A 21890-nucleotide genomic window follows, 5' to 3' on the forward strand; every position below is an offset into this window, starting at 1 on the left:
ATCGACAAATTTTTAAAGACATATGATCCTCCCAAACTAAATCAGGAGGACATACACAATTTAAGCAGATCAATTTCAAGCAATGAAATAGGAGAAGCCATCAAAAGCCTACCAACCAAGAAAAAGCCAGAACCAGATGAATTCTCACCAAGTTCTACAAGACTTTCAAAGAAGAACTCATTCCAATACTACTCAAGATATTCCATGATATAGAAAAGGAGCGAACCCTTCCAAACTCATTCTATGAAGCTAGTATCACCCTGATACCAAAACCAGACAAAGACGTGTCAAGGAAAGAAAATTTTAGACCAATAACCTGGATGAACAAAGACGCAAAAATCCTTAACAAAATTCTGGCAAATCACATACAAAAACATATTAAAAAGATAGTGCCCATGATCAAGTGGGGTTCGTCCCAGGGATGCAGGTTGGTTCAACATAGGGAAATCAATAAACATAATTCATCACATCAATATACTTAAAATTAAGAATCATATGATTATTTCAATAGATGCAGAAAAAGCATCTGAAAAACTACAGCACCCCTTCATGCCCAATACACTAGAAAAAAATAGGGATAGTAGGAACATAGCTCAACATTGTAAACGCTAACTATGCTAAGCCCATGGTCAACATCATTCTAAATGAGGAAAAATTGAAAGCATTCCCTCTAAAAATTGAAACAAGGCAGGAATGTCCTCTTTCACCACTTCTATTCAACATAGACCTTGAAATACTAATCAGAGCAATTAGGCAGACCAAAAAAATTAAAGGGATATGAATAGGAAAAGAAGAACTAAAGCTATCATTGTTTGCTAATGACATGATTCCATATTTAGAGGATCCAAAACTCCACCAGAAAACTTCTAGAACTCATAAATGAATTCAGCAAAGTAGCAGGATAAAAAATCAACAGGCATAAATCTAATACATTTCTATTCATAAGTGACAAACCTTCTGAAAGAGAAATTAAGAAAACTATTCCATTCACAACAGCCTAAAAAAATAAAATAAAATACTTGAGAATCACTCTAACAAAAGAGGTGAAAGACCTCTACAATGAAAACTATAGAACATCAAATTGTCTTTTTAATCTGTTTTTTTTTTTTTTTTTTCCTTGTCTGACTTTCTTTATATATTCTGGATTAAGTTTTTCTTATGAAATGTACGCTTCGGATATTTTTTCTAAGGATTGCATTTTATTTTAACCAACTTTTAAAGAGAAAGGATCATTTTTAAAATTTTGATGGAATTCTCATTTTCTTGTGGTTTCTGTCTTTGATGATCTAAGAAGTATTTGCCTATGCCCCAAAGTCACAAAGAATTTCTCTTGTGTTGTCTTTCAGAAGTTTTATAGTTTTAGCTCTTTCATGCAGGTAAATGAGCCATTTCATATAGTTAGGTATAGCATAGGGTAAGGTTGATGTTAATTATTTTTTCTGTGAGAGTTGTTTCAACACCAATTTTTGGAAAGATTTTTCTTTCTCCCTTTAATTGAAATCTTTGTCACTCCCCCGCTGCACCAAAAAATGATCATATATGTGTGGGATAATTTCCAAGACTCTCTGTTTTTTCTTTCTGACATGTATATCTATCCTTTACCAATATCATGTTTCCATGATTACTGTTATTTTATATTGTCATTAAATCATTCAATATAAGATCCCATCTTTATTTCTTTTTAAACATTGCTTTGTCTATAATTGATCATTTGTATTTCTATATAAATTTCAGAATCAACTTGTCAAAGTTTATTTTCTAAAGTCTGCTATAATTTTGATTACAATTGCATTGAATGTATACAGCAATTTGAGAAAAATTTAAATTATAAAAATATTTAATCTTCAGAACCATGAACATGGTATATTTTTCCATTTAATTCAGTACTTTTTAATTTTTCTCAATAATGATTTCTGGTTTCAATGCAGAGGTCTTGCATATCTTCTGTTGTATTTATTTTGGGGATTTTTTGAAGGTTGGTTGTTTTTGCAAATGGAATCTTTTCAAAGTTCATTTTACCATCATTTGCTACTTGTATATAAAATGCAAAAGATTATTATTAGTTCTGGTTGTTGTTTCTTAGATTCCACAGATTGAAAAGGATTTTCTATGCAAACAATTGTATTATCTGTGAATAGGGACTCTTTCACATATTTATTTAATTGATTTTATTTGTGTATTTATCTTGCAGTAGTAGGAATAAAATCAGGGTCTTGTGCACACTAGGTAATTGCTCTCCACTGAGCTATATCCCCAGCCCACCATTCATTTACTTATTTTTCTTTCAATATTTCAATAGCTAAGACTTCCATGACAATTATGAATAGAATTGAAAGTGGGTATCTCTGGTTTATTCTCAACTTCATAGCATTAAATATTTCACAACTAAGTGTGATGCTAGCCATAGTTTCTTCATAGATGTTCTTTATTGGGTGGAGGGAGTTCATGTCTCCCCTACCTCTTTTACTCAAGGCTCCCAGGGAAAATGGAGCTTCTTTGGGAAAGAATGACTTAGCCACTGAACAATAAACTATACAACAATTTTATACAGAAGAAAACATTCCTCAAGAATTAAACCCTGAGCTTTCCAAAAGATGGATAGAACTTTCCTATAAGCTACTTATTTAGCCCTTCATAACCTTGATTTAGAACTGAGGAAGTCTGTCACAGGTGGTAGTCTTTCATGATGCTTTGATTTCAGAATCAAAATATGTAAAAAATAATTTTGTGCCATTTCACATATATCTATTAAGATGACTGTCTAAAATTGGGAAATAACAAGTGTTGAAGACTTGGAGAAATTTGAATCCTTGTATCTTTTTGGTAAGAATGTTAAAGGATGTGGCCTCTATGGCAAACTATTTGGCAGTTCTTCTAAAATAAAATAGAAGTTCCAATTGATCCAGTGGTTCTTGCAAACCACTACTCATTTGTCCATCCATTCACCACTTATTTATTTATTTTTCCTTTCAAAAGAAAATGTCTTAAATGTCTACTGTGTTCTAGACATGGTGCAAGATGGTAGCTATATAGAAATGAATGACTCCTAGAGTCCATGGTCAGTAGGAAATCAGGTAGTTAAAGAACAGCGGAAGAGCTACTGTAATTAAAGTTGTACAAAGGACTGAGAACACATCAAAAGGAACACATTTTTCTGTGGACAGTGGCAATTCCACTTGTGGGCAAATATAACAAATAAAAGCAAAATCTCAAAGATATGTTTGTACACCTACGTTCATAGAAGCATTTTCACAATGATTCAAAATTGGAAATAACCCAAATCTCTATGGATAGTGAATGAATAAAGAAAGTGTGGTATTTCCAATGGAATTAAGTGAAATAAACCTTACATGAAAGAATAAATCCTGTGTTTAGTTATATTAGGTACATAAAGGAGTCAAATTTATAGAGACATAAAGTAGTGTCGGAGGGAGGAAAGACTGGGAAGTTGTTCAGTGGGAATAGAGTTTCAACTTTATAAAATGAAAACAACAACATGAGCATATTTAGCATTAATAAAGTATGCATTTAAAGTGTGAGTTGTTTAGTTCTATGTCTATTTTACCATGAATAAATTTTGTCATGCTTTTTACCTTTTTTATCCAATATCTACATCCCACTCTTTCCCTGTAATACCCTCCTCCCAGGTACTTTCTCATTCTGCTTGATTTTTTTCAACTACATTGGTTCACTTATTTAATGTCAGATACATCAGAAGATATGCTCCTAGGGTAGAAGGGTAGTAGTCTTGTCCTTCCAGGTTTGGAAGAGTTCTTAGCTCATAGAAAATGGAGATACTGAGTGGAACCATGGATCCAAATAATTTCTAATATTTGTGTAAACTCTTTTTCATAAGAAAAGGTAGGTGAACTTCTCCATTCCATCACCAGATCTAGAAGCAAATAGACCTGAACTTGAATCTCAGTTTCATAACTTTTGATCTGCGTCACCTTGAACCAGGCATTTTATGTCACCAAACCTATCTTCCCATAAATAATGATGGTAAAAATCCTCATACAAAAGGACATTAATATTATATCAGAATAAAATATATAAAGGTTCCACCATATGATAAGTCTTTGAGTTCCAAATCAGTCATCATGACCTTTCAATAGCACTGGGCTCTGGTTTGCATCACAGAGGATGAAATGTTCATTGGTCCCGAGACCAATCAGATTGTGTTGATGGGATTGATATGGGATGAGCAAGTTTGACAAATTGCTGGTAAGTATTGACAAAATGTTGTCTAGGTAATTTATAACAGGGACATACTCCCCAAATACAACTCCTGTTCTCCTTTCACTGAGGCATTAATCATATGAGCTGGCTAATTTGAAGAACAAGTTTTAGAGAAACCACAAGTCGTCTTGGTGAGCTTATCAAAGGACACCAGTGTGGAGACTGGCATCTGAGCAGAACTTGAGGATTTCTCTGTTCTCTACAGGATAACAGGTAAATACCACATAGACTGGTACCTATGGTTATTCAAAACCTGGTTCCAGAATTCTGACTCCCTCCCAACACACATACATTATTTTTGCTCCAACCAAAATCCACTACAGTTCATTACTACTTTTGTGCTTTTTTCCCCTACTATTCTTGCTATTCACTGCCAGGAATGCCTACTCTTTGCAAATGTATCTGTCTGGAAAATCGAAATACCTACTTATCCTTAAAGAGCAAAGTCAGACATCCTCTCCTTTGTGAAAACTTGCAAAACTGTCCACAGAAAAATATGTGTTCCTTTTGATATATTCTCAATCCTCCATCCAACTTTGATTGTAACACCTCTTCTGTGGTTCTTTGACAACTAACTAATTCTACATTTCCTACTGACCATAGATTCCAAGACTCTAATTCATCTTCACATAGCTACCACCTTGCACCGTGTCTAGAACACAGTAGACATTGAAGACATTTTCTTTTTGGTTTGTTTTTGTTTTTAACCCTTTAATTTGATGGTTTAATGGTTTGTTTTTGTTTTTAACCCTTTAATTTGATGGTTTAATTCTGCACTTAAAGTCCATACTCCTTTCCTAGGTGTATTTTATTGTTGTTCTTTTTGGATCTACATAACAGTAGAGTGTATTTTGATGCATCTTAATTAGATTAAGTTATACTCCATGCATGTATAATATGTTAAAATGCACTCTACTGTTAAGACATTTTCTTTTGAAAGGAAAAATAAATAAATAAGTGGCGAATGGATGGACAAATGATGAGAGTAAATTAGGAAAGAAAGATCAGCTGTCACCATCATATGATCCTCATAAAGTGACAGAGCTGAGCCGTGGTCCTCGATGACTGTTAACATGATTTGGTGAAAGGCTGATGAGAAACTTAATAACTGAGCCACCTGAATGTACTGTGAAAGGGGACACAACTAGTGTCATGTGCCTCCAATCAAGTATACAGCACTGCTTTGAAGGTATTCTTGACAAAACCCAAACATGGATATAAAAATGTCCTGTGTCAAACTGCTGGTGTATAAGTGGAAGGTACACATGGGCTAGCAGCAGGTCAAACAAAGGCAGAAAAAATATAAAGCCGCAAAACACAGAATGTGCACAACTACAGTGCAAGCAATCCAGTTTCTCCAACAAGTAGATTGCAAAGAAAAACAAAGTGGAAGGAGAAAACAAAATCTGGAAAGGCTTCTAAGACTAAAGCAATGTGTGAACTTGTTTGAATCCATATCGAACAAACCGAGCATAAGTATTCATGAAATAATTAGAGAATTTTGGACACTGACTGAATAACTGATGATGTTAAGGAACCCTTATTTGTTTAGGGGTGATAATGGTATGGTGGTTATTTTTTAGAGTTCATGTCTTTTAAAGTCATGTACTAAAACATTCACAGAAGAAATGACATAATGTCTTGGGTTTGCTTCAGAATAAGTCAATTGGGGAGGAGTGACAAGGTAGGTACCACAGGGTTGGTCTTGAATTGAGACTTATTGAGGCTGGAGTTTGGGTACATGGGAGTTCATTATTCCTTCCTAGTCTTGCATTGGTTTTAAAATTTCCCAAAATGACAAGTTGTTTTAAATAAATGTATGCACCCAGAAATAAAATTACTGCCTATGAGTGTTTCCAAGGCATTTAAAATGTATTGTCAAACAGCTTTGACAAAGGCCATAGCAATTTACAGTCCCATTAGCAGTATATGAAAGTGCTGACGATCTAATATTTTAAGAGAATATATAATCACTTGGCTAAACGTAAGAGTGTGTGCTTCTCAGTTGCCCATGCCTTTAGAAAGACTAATGGCCTATTATGGGATATTGTGACCTGGTTGTGACCACACACCTGGAGGCCTTATTCCTAAACTGCCAGGAAAACAATCTGAGAGTAAGAGGAGTTCAGCATAGCGGTGTCACCAACTCGGATTGATACAAACCCACATCACCTCACGAGGGCTTTCTGGGTCCCTCTGACACCAATGCAGATGAACTTTCTAAAAGTCCACTGAGGTCCTCGTTTGATAGGAAGTTCCATAACTGTATCTTCTCAGTAAAATCCGATTATCTTCCAAAGCCTTCCTCACATGAAGATGTGGATGAAATCAATGCCTGGGTTTCTCTGTCAAACACAAAAGAGAATTTTTTTGCAATAGGGTAATTCTGAGCTCATGTAGTTTTCCAATTATGTTTAATGGCAATACAGCCTTCTTGTCTCACTAATAGAGGAGGGTCTGTGCTTTTCTGCAACCAAAACCAGCTTTTGAATGAAGCAGTCAGTGATTTCAATGGCTTGTTTGTATCAGCAATGCTTTGGGTGCATTATCCTTTTAGACTCTTGTATCGATTTTAATAATTTTTTTCCAACTTCAAGGGATCCCACCTTGAAGGAGAAGCCAGCCCAAGGACCTCTCCCTGTTATCCAACCACCAGACAATAGTTAGTAGCCTCCTGTGTGTAGGGGACTCTTCAAGTGTACAGCGAGGAAAACAGCAGTGTCCTCTAAAAGGCCAGCATGCAAGCAAAAGAGTCGTAGGTAGCTGTGTGAGAGGTCACAGAGTGATTCTGCCAGTCATGGATACTAAATTTAGATCCTGGTAGCAAAGAGATGAGTAGGTCAGAATCCCTGCCTGAAACTGTTCGTCCTGTGAAGAGTCAGACACATGAACAAATAATCAAAATGCCACTTGCTGAGTGTATTGCTAGAGGAATGTTCCAAGGAAATTTATGATGTGAAGCAGAGATTAGTTCTCCCTAAGTCAGAGAAACTTCCTGAAGGATGAGAAGGATGTTCTGTCTTTAAAACTTAAATGGTGGCCCAGGAGAGGAGATTTCCAGGCCCAGGTAGTAAGAAGGACATGTGGAAAGAAAAAGAGTAATAGCCCAAGAGTGCCCATCATTGGGTGGGACAATAGTTCATTTGCTTTGGATCCAATATAGTGCCAGGGAAGGGGACCCCGGAAGGGGCGGTAAGAATGGGAAGGTAGAAAATGACAGGTGCCAGAGGGCCTCCGTGCTTGCAGAGGCATTAGTTTTGCACTGTAAGCTCTGCTAAGTGGCCTTGCAGATGGGTAGCTGGGTGAGTGGGAGGGGGAGGTGTCCAAAGAGGGCACACTGCCCACTGAGGATCTCAAATCTCGATTGACTCAGGGAGGAATTCCATGCTGAGGATGGACCTGAATTCTGCCCTAAACAGAAGGAAAAGACACAGATCTCCTGTGCAGAGAAATTAGTGAACACAGATCTGGATGCGGATACTCCATCTCCAGGGAGACAGAGCAGAACTCCTGGCTCCTTAGCTGGGGCTACGTACCACGCCTTTGTCCTGAAGAGCAGGCACTGGAAGGGGGGCGGTGATTTTACAAGGAGGAACCCTGGAAAACGCTTCTTCAGCCAGGTGATCAAAGTCCTCAGTCACATAAATGGTCTATTCTCTTGATATGATACTTTACCTCTGTGGTCTTCCTCCACTTAATCCTCAAAAAAAAAAAAAAAAAAAAAAAAAACCAACAACAACAAAAAAAAAAAACAGACACATCCCCGTAGAGGGACTTTCTACAGAATATCAGACCAGTTTTTCCCAAACTGTCAAGGTCATCAAAAACAAGGAAAGTCAGAAATTCTCACAACGATAGGAGCCTAAGGAGATAGGGCAATTAAAGGTAATGTGGGGTTCAGGATGGCTCTGGGGACAGCAAAGATCACTAGGTAAAAACAAAAGAAATCTGAAGACTCCTTGAACTTTAGTTAATAATAATGTACAGCATCATAATATTAATGTGATAATGTATGGATAATAATAATTTCTAAATTATAGCAAATATGCCATACTAATGTTAGATGTTAATTGTGAGGGGAAAGCTACAGCGTATGTGAGAATTTTCTGCATTACCACTGTAATTTTTCTGTTAACCTAACACTCTTCTGTAAAGTAAAGTAAGTTGTTTTTTTTTGAAAAAAAAAAAAAAAAATGAAGCCAGAAGACAGAGCCAAGTCCATCCATGGACTTGATCAAATGAGGACCTGCCGGGAGGAGCAGCAAGGTGACAGAGGAGGATGAGGTTCCAGCTGCAGAGAGCAGGTGGAGAGATGAGGAGAGATGCAGATGCAGGTGGGACAGGAGGAGAGCCTCCCATGCCAAGAGGAGGCTGGAGTGGGAGCAGATGGAGGAAGAGGCCCTGTAGCAGGACTCAAGGCTTCCGCGTGGGTGGAGATGGAGGAGTCCGCTTAAAAACTTAGGAAAGGGCTGGGGATACAGCTCAGTTGGTAGAGTGCTTGCCTTGCAAGCACAAGGCCCTGGGTTTAATCCCCAGCACCACAAAAAAAAAAAAAAAAAAAAAAAAAAAATTTTAAAAATCAGGACAACCCAAATGATGCAGTGTCTCGAAAGCAACGTGCGACTGGACTCGAAGAGTCAGTAGCTCTGCATTTTCCACTGTGACTTTTGTTGGTGTTTTTATTTTTTTACGTTGAATTGAAGCCACTTTGACTCACATGATGACAGAGAGGAGAAGTAGGGAAGGAGGGAAGGTCTCATCCAACAGAGATTTTTAACACATTCAGGACGTAATTTAAAATACCAACATTGAAAGGAGATAGTTAGCGGAAGTCGTTAATGGCAGGGGCTGAATTCTAAATTCTCCTGGGGATTTCTAAACTTGGATTCCCTTTTTTCCTTTCCCACAAAGTTGGAGAGATAGTCAGTCTTCCCTGAAAGAGGAGAAAACTTGCCATATAGAGGTCGATTCTGGCTCTGGAATTTTATAAGTAAAACTTGTTGAATGAATTAGTGAAATAAAAGCAATTGCCAGAAGTCCTCAGTGTAACTGTCCTCACAAGAAGTTTCACAACAGGTAACTAATTCAAAATCGATTTACTTGATTCCTACGTACAAATCTGATCGTAAAAGCTACTGCGAGTTTAGAACAGCCAAATAACATGTTGAAAGCCATAGAGCAGATGGTTCATTCAAACTTCCCTATTATAAATCTTCCTAAAAGAAAAAAAAAATGTTAAAAAAAATAATCACCATGGAAATCTGTTGGTCTACAATGATCGAATTAGTGTTTGCCTGTTTTTCACTAAGTGGCTCCACACTAGCTACTCCAGCCAGGAATTCACCCTCTTCACATTACCACAGTAGGATGTTCGAGTGCATCCCAGAATTCAGCAGGTATGAATCACGAATTCAATCCTTTCGCCCAACTCTTAGGCTTTGTTTGAAGACTTACATATTAAGACAGAGAAGGGAGAAGGGGAAGCAATTGTTATTCAGAACCAAATAATGCTTCTAACAATCTAAAACTTCAAATTGTTTTAACTCCAATCTGAAATGATTAACTCTAAGCAGTCCTGACGTTTATCGGCTGGTCATGAAAAGAAAGCAAAACCGGTCATGACCAAAAGGCCCATTTCTGCAGAAGTTCACATGCAGTGCACCCAGTGGGCAGCCCCCCAGGGGGAGAGGAGAAAAGAGGAGGTCTGTGATACAGCTGCCACGCCGTGATCAGACCCATCAGAGGGCTGCTGGAGCTGATCTGGTGTCCAGATAAACATGGCATTCATGCTAGCCATCTGTCCACAGGTCAGTGGGGACAGAAACTCAAAATCATTATCTCTAATGAATGAATATACAATGACAGTCTTGTGTGTGGCGAAGGATCATCACACAGGAACATGGGTGGGGGAGCCAGGCGCTGGGAAGCGCCCTGATCTTGCAAGGGAAACCAGCCCTGCGTGCATGTGTGCCTGCTTTTGCCTTTAACGCTTGCTACCTGGGGGAAGACAGCAAGGGACCTGTTTCCCCTGATGCCATGGTTCTGTCCTTGCCCAGAGCAGCGTGGATATTTGCTGAGATGGTTCAGATCATGAGTTTCAGGATCATGTGCTCTTTTTCCTCTGACACCACTGTCTCTCTTATCACTTTATTTCTTTCTCTCCCCTGGGACAGAAAGCTCATTGACATCTTCACTGTTCTCTGCACATTGCCACAGACACAAACCTTAAAAAGTTAGGGCTGGTTAATACAGATATATCATGCCCTTAACTGAAATAGCAAGTCCCTATTCCATGTTAATTTTCATATCTTTCCAGAAGTGACTACATAAATTATGTATACGCATATTATATGTAAAAATAACAACAAAAATCCCAGTTCCCATAAACAGATATTTACACAGTATCTACACCAAAGGAGGTGCAGAGGAGACTTGGGAGATGAGAAACATGCTTCCTGATCTTAAGAATTCCTCAGCCTAATGCAGAAGACTGATTTATTACAAATAATTATGAAAAAATTAAGAAGGAACCAAAACAGAACTAAAACAACCTGCAGAAGGAATGTAGAGAAAGGCAGAGGCAGGGAAGTGGGATTTATTGGGTGTATTATTGGTACAAGGTACAGATCCTTGAAAGTCATGGTTGTTTTACTTTGAAAAAGTCAGGTTTGACTTGAAATCCCATCCTGATGGGAATCCGCAGAGAGCATGTGCAGAAGAAGCACGTGTTTCTGGAGAAGGAGGGTCCCTGATGAGTTAGTGAGCAAAGGTCTAAGCACTTCATGCCCTCAGGAGCTGTTGTCTGGTGTGCTGGAACCAGGCTCAGTGCGGGGACCTGGAGAGCCCAGTGGTGAAGATTAGATGCCACACACACTGTGGAAGACCCACACCTGTGGGTCTGTGAAGTTCAGGGATCCCTAGAATGGAACCCCACAATTCAGGGTTAAGTTAGGTCTTCACCCATGTGGTCTCCTCCAGGGATGTCTAGACAGCTGCAGGAGTGGATTCAGAGGGCCCTGTGGACCTGAGGGATGGAAGAACACCCTGGGATGGATAGAAGTTAAACTCTTGGAAACTCATCCTGACCAGGACCTTCTAAAACAAGAGATACCTCCTACTCCCCCAGAACTATCTAGGGTTGGAGTCTAAGCTGGGGGCAGATGAGGCAGGAGAATAGCTCAGATGGAGGCTCAGGATTAGAGGAAGGGACCATTAAGTACATCACGAAGTGCTGGCCTTTAAAGTTCCTGCTGGCTCAGAACATGGACTAAAAGCAATTGTTAGGAGGGGCCTGCAATGAAAGCCAGTCACCCTCAAACGTGTAGTGCCAGGGTTTCTCTCGAAACATGAAGACCTATACATTCTCTCTATATATAGTACGTAAAAGGCATTCTACTGACATGTGTAACTAATAAGAACAAATTTTTAAAAATAAACGTGAAGGCAGGAGGTGATGCTTCTCTGTGGCCGGATCATTGGCACTTCCCAACTAGAAGAGGTTGTCCATCATATGTTAACAGGTGGTCCCAAGGGAAGTGGGAGGAGGAAGGACATGTCACATGAGTGAACAGACACACACAGGGCACCCAGATGTAGTCAAAGAATTGGGAGACGGTCATCACAGGTAGACTAGAGGCCATACGCATGGTGAGCAGAGGCCTCGAGGACTGTTCTGGGCAGTCTGGACTTTGTTTTGTGAGCACTGGAGACTCATTGTGAAAGGCACAGACGGATGTGGATGAAAAACGGTGCTAGCTGGGGAAGAGGAGGGAGTCAGCAGATATCCAGGACCCCACACTTGGGCTGGAGGATACCATATGGAAAGGATGAAGCTCCACATGAAGCTTCTCGGTGTGCTCCATAGATCCCTGATCATTCCCAGTGGCCTCACAGAACATCCACAGGTGTTGGAACAGCTCCGAGATCAAGCAACCAGGCTCACGTGCTTCTCACAAATTGGAAGTGAAAGATTACTTGTGAATTTTTTTTAAAAAATCATCCCTGACCATCCTATGCTCAATGATTACGTCATCAATTCACCTGAGACACTGTTAACAGGCTCGCTCACATGTTCCTTTTTTATCTCATTGCCAGCTATTGTACATTTTGTGAAATGTATATACACATTCTTCTCTTGTTGTATTAATCCCAATCCCTAAAATGATGAATGGCTTATAGAGGCATGAAAGTTTTTATGACAAGAGAAAATATTAAAACTCACCATAAGATCAATGTGATATTGTGAAACGTATATTTGGTCTTCACCCCCATTTTCTGACGTACAGCTCCTAAAATGAGTGACATCTCTGGGGTGAAGAGTTTTTGGTATGCTAGTGAGATGACAGAGGCAGGCAGCAGTAGGACTGCTTCCTAACTCCTGGTGGCTTCCAGATGGGGCTGGAAAGACCATAGGAAAGACCAAGGCAGGATGAGAGGAAGGGCTTTTAGTCCCACCCTCAATCTCTGAGGAGGGGAAAGACGCTAAAGTAGAGCTGATCACCCGTGGTCAATGATATAATCAATAATGTCTGCACAAGGAAGCTTCTGCCCAAATATTCCTGGAGAGTTTCCAGGTTGGCATTTGCCGACTCCACAAATTCAGAAGCTCCTTCATTATAACTTGCCAGACCTCACCCTGTGCCATCTCTTCATCTGGCTGTGCTTGTCTGTATCTTTTAATGTCTTTTGTTAGTAAACTAGTGAACATGAGTCAAGTGTTTCACTGGGTTCTGTAAACTAATTGAACCCAGGGAAGGGTTGTGGGAATTCCAATTAAATGCTGACTGGTCAGAAGTTCCAGAGGCCTAGACCTGTGACTGGCATCTGAAGTGGGAGTGGTCTCATGCAACTGAGCCCTCACTCTGTGGGACCTGAGGCTACGTCCAGCTAGAAGGTGTTGGATCAGAGGCACCCAGCTGGGTACAACTGGAGCGTCCACTGCAGAACAGCTCTGCTGGCTTGGTATGTGGGGAGCACCAACCACACACACACGTCTGATCCCAGAAGCATTCTGTTGTAAGACTACAAGAAACTGAGTTTGATTTTTCTATTATCTTTGCAGTTATCATGAACAAGTGATCACGGCTTAAACACAGAGATAGCTCCACGTGGTTTTGCTCAAGCAGCCAGAACAGCAAAGAAGGAACAACAAAAAAGAAGAACACAGTTAGGTAAGTATAATGATTATATTAAAAAATTAGAGTTTGGGATGAAGGATCCTTTCATTCTTAGTTCCCAGCACACTGTAACGGAACCATGTCACAGCATGACATAAAGTTCCATTTGGACAAAGTCCAGAGACATTGCTACAGAGTCAATCAGAACATTTCAGAACAAATTGGATCACATACTCCCTATAGAAAATTAGCAAATTGTATCACTAACTATAGAAGAGAAAGAACCAAAGGAGCATTATCCAAAGTTAAACTTTGATAGCACTGAAACCAGGTGCAATTCCACGGTTGCCAAGGAGCTGGTAAACCACCCACAAAGTTACTGACAAATGCTGTGCTCAGAGAGAAGAGAGGGAGAGAAAGCAGCAAACTTCATTTAGAAGGAAAGACTGACGAATGATAAGTAACCCCAGTAACACACAATGTGTGTCCACCAAAGGGAGGACAAGAACAAGCTCTTGGCACACACACAGCACAGCATGGGGAAGGTGCTCCCCAACTTGGTATGTGTGGCTGAAATCAGTCTGCAGGCAGCTGGCTTCCTGTTGGTGGCAGTGGCCCATGGACTGTGATACAGGGATCGAGCAGGAAATACACAAAGCATGTGCACCACAAGCGAGGATGTGACCCCAAACAGAGAAAAGTTTACAACGAGGTCAACACTCCACTGTTTATCCACCACCAACATCAATGGTGCATCTCCTGACCTTAAGGGAGGCTTTAAAGGAACCATGAAAATTATGATCATTCTTTTCATTCATACTCATTAAGAATCTGGTAAGGAAAAGGTGTGCAATCAGGTTTTGAACCAAATGGTCTAATTAAAATGTTTCTTCCAGACAGATAGTACAAGGGAAGATCATCACCATTATCTCACAGAACTTTCTCAAATGACTTATAGTCAGCAATATGTTGAACCTATCTGTTCAGGGGCAGAAAATTGTGTGTGGTGTGTGTGTGTGTGTTCATCACAAGAATATGAAACCAAGTTTTTTTAATAAGGCTGAATTTGGGTTCATCAATTTTTTATGATGTTTTTGATGATTTTCTTCACTTATCTGCAAAAGAACCCAACACTGTGGTATTTGAAAAGTACATCTTAATGTGATGACAAGGGAATAAAAGCCTTTGCAAGCTAAATACTATCAAAGAGCTGTTGAGAAATCCTTGTGCAAGTTGCAACATTGAGCCTACCAGAAACATCCATCTAGCTGGTATGGAAGGAGGCCGGGTTCAAAATTACTGTTTATCATTGTTTCTTGTTCTACCTTGAGACCAGTTGCCAGGGAAACACCTGTCAGAGAAGGCTGCCCGCATCCTCTATGCTCAGCACAAAGCTGGTGCTCAAATAGTCACCTGGAGAAACGTTATTCAATACATAAGTGAATGGGCTCAAGAGTCTCCTGCTTAATATTCCCTGACAATGTGGTCACAGAATTAAGTATTTTTCACCTTTTTAACATTTTAGTCTCCACGTCCTATTTAGAATCTCTTGGCAGCCCTGCCTTTTCTCTGACTCCCTGGGCTTATTTCCAAAGCCAAGTTGCTCAGTATCTTCCAGGGATCCAAGTGGGGCAAGCCAACGACTTTCCTCCCACTGGTTGTGACATCTAAGGACAATTCCCAGCATCTACTCTGTGCCAAGCACACAACAGACTAACAATGAATATTCATTTGTCTGATCTTGCTCTTTCAATCTAAGGAGGTGGGTTCTTTGCATTTTTATCCCTGCCACTGGTCTCTTTGCAGTATTGGGAATGGAAGAGCAAATGTCATTCTTGATGAATTGATGTTAATTCATTGTTATCACTGAAGTCTTCTCAAAATATTAGCAATCTGCTTTGTAACCTGTTCTGAATTCTGCAACAATCAATACCAGTCCCCTTTGTCCATAGCTTCCAGAATCCTTGATGCCGTACATTGTGAGCAATGGAATAGTATTGACTCTTTCCAGGGTTTAGGCAGACCTCTAGCACTGGGTGATTTTGGACAGACTACACTAAAAGCTCCAGAATTAAACATCCAGGATGCTTTACGTCTCCAAAACAGAAGGCAGCAGGCCCAGATTCTTTCAATTATTCAGAGACTGTGAGTGCTTCTGTCAGAGCTCATTCCAAACTAGAAAAAACGTGAGTCACATTATTGTTGAGAGGTAAAGGGTTGGAGGGAGGAGCCCGCCTGTGCAAAGGTAAGAGCAGACATCTCAGAGACAGCTCTAAGAAACAGGCTGGTCTTGGGAGAAAGCATCTTACTTTTTCCGGGGAAATTCTCACCTTCTCACCTGGAATTCTCCTAATGATCACAAGCCCTGCTCCCTCCAATCCGACGTTCCCTGGTCAGCATGATCTTTCTAAGTGCAGAACGATCACTTCAACCCTGCTTAAAATGTGTTGAGGGCAGGCCATGATTGCCAAGGTTGTTCGAGTCTAGATCCCTTATCACGTCATAAAGTATCCTCCTGGTCTGGTGGCTGCATTCTCTTAATACAGAGCTGCACACAGTCTGTGGGCCTGTTCACACTGACCTGCTCCTTGCCATCAGGCATCTGGCCGAGTCCTAACCCCGCTTCCAAACTGGGCTCAACCTCTTTTCTCCAGGGCACCTTCTGAGATTCTCCCAGCTGGACCCTAAGCAGATCCTAAGCTCCATTGGGTAGCAGAGCTCAGGTCTTCCTGAGGGAGAGCCTGTGAGATCTTCACACCTCCCCAATTCTTAAATATCATTATTTCCTCCAGAAAATATGGTAAAAAAAATGACTCTGCAGTTGTTATTGCTTAGGTGACGGTAAGTAGGCTCAGTCCCACTTACCACTTACCGGTGGGCTGGCGTCTGGCAGTTGCCTGGGCTGTTCAACATTGGCCTGGTGACATGGCCTCTTGCCACTCTCACGTGTACAAGCCACATTGTATCCTGCGATAGGTTCCTTTTGCTGTTTAACAAACTACTACAAACTTAGTGGCTTAGAAGTACACAAATTTGTAAGCTCATAGTTCTGTAGTTCAGAAATCGGAAATGGGTTTCACTGGGCTAAAGAAGTGTTGGCAGGACCCTGCAGCTTTGGAAGGCTCCTGTTCTCTGCTGCCTCTTCCAGCTTCCCGCATCAACCGGCTCCCTGCCCTGCGCCACCCTGCTCCGTCAGCACATCTCTTCTGGCCTGGCCCACCTGCCTCCTCCTCGCCCTCGTGGGGACCTTTGGGACTGTGCTGTGCAGGCTTGGATGATTTGGGATGATCTCTCCATCTCAAGTTCCTCAACCTAATCACACTTGTAAAGCCCTTTTGTAAGACAGCATATTTACAGGATCCTAGTATTCCAGTGTGAACATGTAGGACACAGGCAAACAACAAGCTGCCTGTCATGAGTTTTAAGAAAGGCACACTTCATGAATCTTTGAATTTTCTTATAATAGTCTAAATCATAAATGTTAAAACCAAAACTTTGGGCAGAGTGTTCTCTTGCCTATTTGTCCCCCTTCAATTATGAGCTCCCGGAGGGCAAGGCCCGTGACTCACCCACGTCTGCTCTCCTGGCTCTAGAGTTCCATGAACACCCGTTAAACTGAAATGCTTGCTTTCAGTGGGCTTAAGGGTTCAGACAAGGGTGTGGCTCAGTGATAGAGCACTGGCTTGTCGTGTATGAGTCCCTGGGTTTGATTTCCGGTTCTTCCAATAATAATGAGCTCTGTAAATGTCACTTAGGGAAACCCTCCAAAATTTGACCAAGCAATGACCTATGTGATCTTCTATCAAGTCCATCATACAAGTAGGTGTGTTTTAATTTCTGATGTGGTTCTTGACACTCTCCCCATTCCTACCAGCTCGGCATCTCTATGCAACCTGTGTTTCAACCCTTCAGCTTCCGATCCTGAACTGAGTAAGAAATGCACATGGAATTAAAAACAACAGCCTCAATTGGGGAAAGAGCCACTTCTAAAACATGAACCACCTGGACTCACCTTGGCTGGTAGCAAAGGCCACTTCTTTGCAGAAGCTACCTGTCTGTCTCTCCTCAGCCCCTACAGCCTCAATGCCTTCCACCTGCAGGGGGCTGTGACCCTACCTGGCCAGTCTAAGTGACCTCTGTCTAGAGGAGGGCTTGGTGTTTAATACATGCACAATAAGAATGTGCTCCTGCTCTTACGTATCCCCCCACCACAGATGTCACCCCCGAGGTCTGGCATGGGAACCTTGGCACTGGAACCATGGTACCCACTCTTTGGTGTCAGCTATGCTGAGGCTGCAGCTGGACCAAACAGAACATCACATGATGTAACCCTGCCGGTCCTGTTTTCTATGGTCCCGACCCATCCGCCTAAAAAGCCAGGCTCCCACACACAGCCCTGGACAAAAGCACCATCTCATCTGCTTTGTGGTCAGCATCTCTCACAGGAGGGCCAGAACGGGGCACATGGAGCAAGAGAGGCCTGCCCTGCCCAGAGACTGGAGGACTCTTCGCTTCCACCACCCAGGGGCCCACAATTGCATCTCAGGCACCTGTTTTCCTCGTCTGTACCATGGAGACCATGCAACTTTCCTGAAAGAGTCCCCGTGGGAAATAAATCCAACTGTAGAAATAAGTAACCTGATGTGCTCATTGAAGCCCAGCAGGTGACGGACACGTGGAAGGCTTACTGTTATTGCTCTCATCACTATTGCTTTTAACAGCATCGTTTTACCATGGTGTCTCTCCTAGAGCCTGGATCATAGGAGAACTCACCCCAGTCCAGCCCCAGCCCCCCAACACCACCTCCTCCCAGGCAGCACCCTGGCGACAGCCACAGCTTGCCTCACTCGTCAAAGCTAATCTCTCCAAGAGTGGGATTAACCAGGCCCATGCCCTCACTGCGGGGCCATGTGCTCCTGCGTGACAGCTGTGTGGCAGCCTATGCTGGGAGAGCGTGGTCTTTTCAACCCAAATTTGATCAACGCACACTTCTTCTGTCTGCTGCACTCGGGCCATCTGTCAGTGCGCTGTGGTGTCTTCGCCGGCACTGGCAAGATGTTGGAGTTGGACCACCAAGGAAGGTCAGGGAGACTGCTGCTGCCGGAGAGGGCCGGGCCAGGGAGTGGGCTTCTGGGCCAAGGGCGCCATGCCTGGGGCTGCCCAACCCTCACCGGAAGGAACAGGAATACCTGGGAGTCATGCTGGTCTCCGCAGCCAGCGTCGTGCCAGGTGGGTAGCGGAGATGAGACCGATTGCTCTAAAATGTCGCCAGGCGCACTGCTCACTATTCACGCCCTCACACACTGCCTGGGCATCTGGCTCAGAGGCAGATTCTGATTCCAGTGGTCTGGGTGGGGCTTTCCAGTTGATGCCGGTGCTGACGAGGTCCAAGGCCCACAGTAGTAAGGCTACGAATGAAAGCTGATTGGGGATCCCATAATCTGGATCCCACAGGAAGCCTCTTGCCAAGTGAATCCTTTATGAATGGGATTCTGTTAGAAGACCGTCCAAACCCGTCTCCAGACTCCCGGTGAACGTGGGGCTTCTCCAGCTCTCCCTGCTCCCAGCCATCTATCTACCTTAGGGCACAAACATCGCTAAATCTCTACCCATCCCAAATAAACAGCCTAACAGCCGTATTTCCTCTTAAAGGATGTCACATAAATTTTGAAGAGGCACATCATGCCAGGAAGTCAGGAGTCTCAGACAGCGCCAACAACCTATTGGGTGTAACTGTCTTCTCTGCCCTTCCCGGGCACAACCCAGGCCCCAGCACCTACATGTGGTGAGGACACCTGCAGGCCAATGGGGACAGGGCAGGTGCAGGACCACGGGAGGAGGCAGGGAAGCCAGCAGTCTGAAGAAGCAGCTCTAGAACCGACCCGCTTCCCTGGGGCCTCCGGCTCTGGGGGTTGTTTGGGAGGCAAGTAGGAAGTGCTTCCTTTGGGGGCAGGAGGAAAGTGTACGTACTTGCTTCTAAGGGATATAACATGCGCAATTTCCCAAATCGACTTTGGCAGCCTCGAATTTCGGCGGAGATCTTAGACGGTGACATCAATCCACCCAAATTGCTTTTGAAGCTGGAGAGCTCAAGCTCAAGATCTCATAATTCTTCTTTAATTGTTGAGGAACTAATTAAATCTGTAGCATCTCTGTTAACTGAGTTTTATGATGTTAATTTCACTACTGGACAAGCTAAGTCAAGCAAGGGTGGACTACACCGGGGCTTCTGGCTCCTGACAAAAGGCGTTAATGAAATCTTCAAGGAACGCAGTGCCCATACCCACAGAATCCCAACTGATTCACCAGCAGTTCCTGCCAATTACCACAGGGCTGAGGATTGGCAGTGGGACCTCTTCTTCCTTCTGGGTAGCCCTTCCCACTTAGCACCCATGCACTGGCTGTGTCCCTGCAGGTACACTCGTTTGCTATCACTTGGCAGAGGACAGACATGGCCCACCAGGGTGGAAATAAAGAAACAAATGTACAATTTGGAATCATGTTCACCTTTCTTTTTAAATTGTTGATAGTTCTTTTATTTTCACTATGATATGGTTCTTAATCATGGCCATTAGTGACTCTCAGCACAGGATCTTATAAATCCTGTTGGGTGAATCAACCTTTCCTGTCCTTCCCCAGCACAATCCAGGACCTGGCGCCTATGTGTGCTGACCCACTGCATCCAGAGCTGTGATCCTCCACCATGACTTTGCACGTCTTCTCAACAACCCTGGAAGCACGTAGAGCCCAGAAGCATGAGATGGCAGAGGGGTCTGGCACTCCGGCCCCACACTCTAGCTAGCTGCATGGTGCTCCTCCAACTGAGAAGCACATTAAGAGTCAGATAGGTTACTTGTGGAAACGGTAGAATCAGGATGAACGCACATGGATTAATTCCTAGAATCCTGGGATGGAATGAGCTTAAAAATGTTGAACATCTTCCATTTCTATTCCTCCTCACAGAAGAAAAAATGGTTGGCAGAGGGGAGACCCTTGCTTAAGAACACATACAGCAGGTAGTTTACGGAACAGGGTCTTCTTCTACTTTGATCAGCAAATATCCCTTAAAAAAAAATACCAAGTATACTTCCGGGAATTTAAAGCCAACCAGAGCCTATCCTATTTGACAGCAGTTGGGTTTCTCCATGTTATAGACAAGCTCAAAGTCTCCCCCATGGCAGTGAGCTGACAGGTCCTGGAGGAAGTCCCCACTCCCCTGCCTTGAATCTCCAGGCCATCCTGAGTCTGAGGCCAGGAGATCAGCTCCTGGGATGTGCCTGGAAGCTGTGCACTAGGACTAAGGCCAGGTACTAAGAAAGTCCTTTCCTCTTTTCCTCAGAGGGGGAAAACCCTAAAGGTATACCTCTTCTACTTTCTTTTCCTTGCTTTTTTTCTTTTTCAATAAAAATAAAGTCCCCAAAATGTAAAAGCTCTGAGTTTCTGAAACTTGGCCAGGTATATATTTCTCTGAAACTTACTTCTTCAACTCAAATGCAAACAACAAGAGGGAAGAGACCTCATCCATTTCTGCCCTTGCTTTCTAAGGGAACAGATCCCTCGTCAATATGTCTTTCTGCTGCTGCTACCTCTGGCCCTCAGGTCTCTGCACCCTGGCACTAGCTCAGTACTAGGAAAGGATTCAGCACCTCTGGATGGAAGAAAGTCAGGGTCTACCCCAGCCCATAGCTGGCCTGCCTGGCGAGCTTTGAGGAGAGACGCCCATAACCAGAGGATCATGATGGGCTTCAGATTCTCAGGCCAGCTTCTGGAGAAGGGAGGCACCAAGAGTCAGTCACTAGTCAAAGGAAAAACAGGGAGTAAGCTCATTACCAGAAGGTGGCGCTGTGCTGTAAGACAGGCTAGCCAGAGGGCGAAGCCTCCAGGAGAACAACTGTGGGATGTCAGAGCGGGGCGGGTGCCCAGGCCTGCCCTGCGAAGCAAGGCGGTGGAGTCAGAGCTGGGAAGATCCTAAAACTCCTTCTAGAATAAACTAGAGGGGAAACTGTGGCTCAGAGAGGGGAAGAGACCTGCCCACAGTTGCAGAGACCGAGAGCTAGAACTCCCCGACTGGCAATTCTGTGTGTTTATTAAAGACCTCCAGCTTTTTTTTTGGCAAAAGTGAGATAAGAGGATAAAACACAAGAAGTGGCTTGCGTAGAAAAATGTCAGGTTCAGATATTGATGTTCCAAGATGGGAAGGAACCACAGAGGCTTCTGAGGAGGAATCTGTGCAGCAGCCCAGAGCAGAGACCACCGAAGGGTCTAGTGTCTGTGGCAGCAGCCGAAGAAAAGTCCAAGGCTTCGTCACTTACTAGCTGAGGAAGGGACTCCTCACCTACTCAGGTCACAGCTCTGAGCCTTGATATCTTCACCAGTAAAATGGCCTAAAATGCTCTTTCGAGAAGGAGAGGTCTTCGTGTGAAGTATCTGGCACAGTACCAGCGTGTGTGAAGTTCTCAGGTGGGACTTGGCTTCCCCTCCTGGCTATGACTCAAGCGACATTCTCCCAGGGAGTCTCACATACTCTGATGGAAG

Source organism: Sciurus vulgaris, assembly GCF_902686455.1.
Source record: "Sciurus vulgaris genome assembly, chromosome: 14".
In the NCBI taxonomy this organism is placed as follows: Eukaryota; Metazoa; Chordata; class Mammalia; order Rodentia; family Sciuridae; genus Sciurus; species Sciurus vulgaris.